We start from the raw sequence: 5,938 nt of genomic DNA, 5'->3' as shown, positions 1-5,938 counted from the left end.
TGGCGAAGATTCATATCATTGTTAACAAGATATGGCCATTAGGAAATAAGAACATTAAGATTGACGTGTTTGCGGTTAATGAAAAGGTAGTGAAGTTTTGGATTACCGATCAACAAACAAGGAGTCGCATTCTGCGACGAGGAGTGTGGAACATTGCCGGCATCCCAATGATTCTATCAAAGTGGGCGCCATTGGAAGAGAAAAAGGAGGACGAGGAAGAGGTTAAGATTGTACCTATGTGGGTTACAATGAAGAATGTACCGTCTACTATGTTTTCATGGAAGGGACTAGGTTTCATTGCTAGCTCAGTTGGGAAACCTGTGAGGCTGCATCCCGAGATGGAGCTTTGTTCGAATTTCGACGAGGCTAAGGTCTTTGTAAATGCAAACATGACAAAGCCACTTCCTAATGCGTACCGTTTTCGATCGAAGTCTGGTATAAATGCGAACATTGAATTCACTTACCCATGGGTACCTACGAAATGCTCTCTTTGTGCTAAATGGGGTCACAATGAGAAGGAATGCTTGAAAAAGAAAGAAGAAGTAAGGGAGAAGGATGTGGGGAATGGAAAAGAGAATGTTGTCCCTACACAAAGTGCTAATATGGAAGAGACAATGTCAGTGCCAGAAAAGTCAACGAAAGGAAAAGATACTGAAGAGTTTGACGCGACTGTGGAAGTATCTGTAACTGATTCTTCAGATCTTGTGGGTGATGACGCAGTTGAGCAGCCCAGTGAAGTTGAAGAGATCAGAGAGGAAATAGGGGAAGCTGCTGAAAGCGGAGCAGAAGTAAGGGAGAACTGGTTAAATGTCTCTCCGGGGAAAGTAGGAAGATCAGCTGAAAAGAAGCAGGATTTGGAAACAGTTATCTCTCCGTCCAGATTTCAACTACTAGCTGACGAAGAGGAAGAGGAAGATCATATCACCACTCATGAGCCTGAGGGTGATCCAATCAGAGTTTGCACCAAGGACGATATCGAAGAAGGTGAGATTTTGATTTCTGATGGTGGAAAAATAGAGCATACAAGTCGGGAGGGAAAGGTTGGAAAACCGATCCGATCAGCGAGGGTTGAGAAACGAGTAAACTCTCAGAGTGCTGCTACCACAAAGGACTCCAAACCTAGTGGTACCAGCAAAAAACGTTTCTCCAAAAAACATTAATATGTCGGGCTTCTTTTGGAATGTTCGCGGCTTAAACAAATCAATTAAACATTCCGTAATAAAGAAGTGGTTGGAGGAGAAGCAGTTTGATTTTGGCTGTTTGATTGAAACTCGTGTGAAGGAAGAAAGAGTTCCAGAAATGGTGGGAACTATGTTTAAAAATTGGTCGATCCTAACAAACTATGAGCATCATAGGTTGGGTAGGATCTGGATAGTCTAGAGAAACAATGTGAGACTCACTCCTTTCTATAAGAGTAGTCAGCTGATCACATGTTCCATTAAGTTGGAAGCGATGCAAGAGGAGTTTTTTTGCTCCTTCGTCTACGCATCAAATCTGGATGAAGGCAGAAAAGAATTATGGAGAGATCTCTGTGATCACCACAACTCTCCGATAATTGGTACAAAGCCTTGGATGAGACTAGGTGATTTTAATGAAACTTTGGACATGTCCGAGCACTCGAATTTTGATAGCTCGCCGTTAATAACCTCTGGAATGAGAAGGTTTCAAGACACTGTAAATCATTGTTCCTTGACTGATATGGCTTATCATGGCCCTCTTTTCACTTTGGAACAATAAGAGGGGAGCTGATCTTATATCAAAGAAGCTGGATAGGGTCCTTGTTAATGAGGTTTGGAATCAGGACTATCCTCAGGCCTACTCAGTCTTCGACGCTGGAGGCTGTTCGGATCACTTACGCTGCCGTATTCAAATTAACACGCCAGCACTTTCTTCAAGAAGGAAGCTGTTTAAGTTTGTTAACGCAGTTACCACACTTGCGGAGTTTCTACCCATGGTGAAAGATTTTTGGGCAAATACAGAACCTATTTTCCTCTCAACGTCCTCCCTTCATAGACTCTCAAAGAAGCTTAAAAATTTAAAACCACAGATAAGGGGTTTGGTGAAAGACAGGATGGGAAATCTGGTTAAAAAATCTCGAGAGGCTCATGAAGATCTCTGCAAAAAACAGGAATTAAATCTCTGTTCTCCATCTTCTCAACATATGGAGGCTGAGAATGAAGCTTTTACGAGATGGGAATTTGTAGCGGGTCTTGAAGAGAGTTTCCTCAAGAAACGATCGAAGCTGCACTGGCTGAACATTGGTGATCAAAACAATAAAACATATCATAGTGCTATCGCTGCTCGAGAGGCGGTAAATGGAATCAGAGAAATACGGTGTCGAGATGGAACTCTGGTAAATGATGAGAATGGAATAAAGGAGGAAGCTGAGAGTTTCTTTCGAGAATTTCTCCAGCACCAGCCTCCTGATTTCACAGGAATGGATGTCGACCATCTACAGGATCTTCTTCCTTTTCGATGTACAGATCATGATGCTCAAGCTCTGATTAAGACAGTTACTCCCGAGGAAATCAAAGCTGTGCTGTTCGCTATGCCTAGTAATAAATCACCGGGACCAGACGGGTATAATGCAGAATTCTATAGATCAACTTGGGCAATCATTGTTCATGAGTTTGTGGTGGCAGTTCAGTCTTTTTTTGTTAAAGGTTTCCTTCCGAAAGGAGTCAACTCCACTATCTTAGCTTTGATACCAAAGATAACAGAAGCAGTTGAGATGAAGGATTATAGACCGATATCTTGCTGCAATGTTCTCTACAAAGTTATTTCAAAACTCATTGCCAACAGGTTGAAGTTGTTGCTGCCTCAGTTTATCTCAGCAAACCAATCTGCATTTGTTAGTGAGCGGCTGTTAATAGAGAATCTTCTTCTCGCTACAGAAATTGTGAAGGACTATCACAAGGAAAGTATATCTTCTCGGTGTGCCATCAAGATAGATATATCGAAGGCATTTGACTCTGTCCAATGGCCTTTTTTTCTAAATGTTCTCCGGGCGATGAACTTTCCGCAGCAGTTCATTCATTGGATTGCTTTGTGCATCACAACACCGTCGTTCTCTGTTCAGGTTAATGGTGAATTGACTGGCTATTTTCAGAGCTCAAGGGGCCTCCGTCAAGGCTGTTCTCTTTCACCATATCTGTTTGTAATTGTTATGGACGTCCTATCTAAGCTTTTGGACAAGGCGGCAAGTGTTCGAAGTATTGGATATCACCCTCGCTGTCAAAACCTGGGTCTGACTCATCTAATGTTTGCAGATGATTTAATGATGGTAACTGATGGGAAGGTGAGATCAATGGAAGGAATAGTTGAGGTTTTTGAAAAATTTGCCAAAATATCAGGTCTACGTATCAGTATGGATAAATCGACCATGTATATGGGTGGTGTGCCTACAGATATTCGTTTGGAGATTGAGAGCAGATTCCAGTTCAGGACCAACTTCCAGTGCGCTATTTGGGTCTACCTCTCACTACTAAGAGTATGAGTAGTAGCGACTATCAACCCCTCCTAGAAACAATCCGGAACCGTATTAGCTCATGGAAGAACCGTTTCTTATCCTATGCTGGTAGACGTGAGCTTCTTGGATCGGTGTTGTGGAGCATCTCAAGCTTTTGGCTCTCTGCTTTTCGGCTTCCAAAGGCATGTATACGAGAAATAGATAAAATCTGCTCAGCCTTCTTATGGTCTGGAAGTGATCTTAATCCTCGGAAAGCTAAGGTGGCTTGGGAGGAAGTGTGTCGTCCGAAGGACGAAGGAGGACTTGGCCTCCGATCACTAACAGATATGAACAATGTCACATTGCTCAAGCTTCTTTGGCGTCTCGTCACGAACAAGTCATCACTCTGGGTGCGCTGGATCCATACCACTGTCCTGAAGAATGAGTCTATCTGGTCTGCGAAGGATAGCGATAAAAAAGGTTCCTGGATGTGGAGAAAATTTTTAAAAATTCGAGGTCTGGCTAGACAATTCTGTAAGGTAGATGTTCACAATGGCAAATCGACATCCTTTTGGTATGATCAGTGGTCCCCAATGGGTTGCTTGACTGACATTTTTGGACCACGGGACAGATAGACACGGGCATTGGCCAGCATGATACTGTCTACACAGTTAGGACAAAAAGAAGGCGACGAAATCATCGCTCAGAAGGTCTCATTAATGTGGAACACCATCTCATATCATTGCCTAGCTCTGACGCAGAGGATATCGTTCTCTGGAGGGGAAAACAAAATATCTATAAAAGTCAGTTCATTACTCGGGACACTTGGAATCTCATCAGACCAGTGAGGGAGAAGGTGGCTTGGCACAAGGGCCTATGGTTCAGCCAAGCAACACCGAAATTCCGGTTCTGCTCATGGCTTGGTCTGCATAATCGACTCACCACAGGAGATAGGATGATATCGTGGAATCTAGGTATTGACGGGGTCTGTGTGCTATGTCAACATCATCTTGAAACTCGGGATCATCTCTTTTTCCGGTGCACCTACAGTTCTTCTCTCTGGAGTAAGCTAATGCGTGAGCTCATGGGTAACCATTACACAGATGAGTGGAGCAGTATCATATTTTTCATGTCGCAGTCTCAGCTTTCTCGAACCCGGACGTTCCTTGCACGTTACGTATTTCAGACCACGCTCTACATGCTATGGCGGGAGCGCAATTCTCGAAAGCACGGAGAGAAACCACGATCACCTGAGACTCTTTTTCGGGTAATTGACAGGCAAGTCAAGAATCGCACTACTTCCATACGAACTCTGGACAAGAGACTGGACATGGCGTTTCAAGATTGAATTGTAGCAGTGGGGGCATAGCTTTTCTATTCTTTTGTTGTTAAAAAAGTCAGAAACAAAGTAGCTTTGCTGTAAACAAGTTCATTTTCTTTTGAATCGAATTTAACATTTTATTCAAAAAAAAAAAAAAAAAAAATTGAAATCCTGTTTTTACCATTCCCGTCTCTACCACACAACACGACCTTTTTGGTCTCCTCGTCCACCAAGAAATTCTCGAAACTCACCATACTACTCATATATGTACTCCAAATATCACTGAAATCAACAACTAAAGAATATTGAATATTAGTAGATTTTGCTTCGTCGATCTTAGTGTCCATCACCCATATCTTCATCTCAGAAAACTTCTGAAGAAACACAGAAAGCCTCTCTTCCCTAACAACTGAGAGAGAAAACTCTCCATCGAAATAATTACTCCGAAATGGAAGAGAAAGACGTTCAAAAATCTCTCTTTTGAAATCAAACCGTACTAAGTATTTCCTAGTGAACGGTTTACATCTGTCCCAAGCAACCCAGTAAATACTTCCCTTCAGAGAAACGCCACGACTTCTTATAAACCAGATATGAGTGAGGCGATCAAGAAGCCTCCATGAATCAGAGTTGAAGTCATATATTCCAAACTCATTCCTCACTTCGCTAGACCTCATGATTTTGTAGTTTTGGAAAGATTTGTTGTCGTTTTCGTATCCTAGCAAATATCGATCGTTCTTATAGTTACGATTACTTGGTTGGATCCACCTAGTTTGACTAGTGCAAGGGTTCCAAACCACCGGTCTACTGTCTTTTGTGGTGAACAAGAATAAACCATCCACTACAAGAAAACATCGACATACTGAGGGAAAAAATCGTCGGTATGTCATCGGAATAACGTTATTCCGGCGACATACCGACGAAACAAGTCCTCGGAAATAACTCCTCGGAAATTCATTTTTCCTCGGAATTCCGTCAGAAAATTTCCGAGGAAACTCCGAGGACCACCAGTTCGTCGGAAAGCTCGTCGGAATATTTCGATGGACTTTCCGATGGTCAAATCCTCGGAAGTTCCAACGAAATGTTCCTCGGAATTTTCATCGGAAATTTCCGAGGAACGAGTCACTCGGTATATTCTGAGGAATGAGTCCCTCGGTATATTCCGAGGAACA

The sequence above is a fragment of the Brassica oleracea genome, chromosome C8 (genome assembly GCF_000695525.1).
Source record: "Brassica oleracea var. oleracea cultivar TO1000 chromosome C8, BOL, whole genome shotgun sequence".
In the NCBI taxonomy this organism is placed as follows: domain Eukaryota; kingdom Viridiplantae; phylum Streptophyta; class Magnoliopsida; order Brassicales; family Brassicaceae; genus Brassica; species Brassica oleracea.
The sequence above is the reverse complement of the archived record's forward strand: the minus strand, read 5'-3'. Positions refer to the sequence as shown.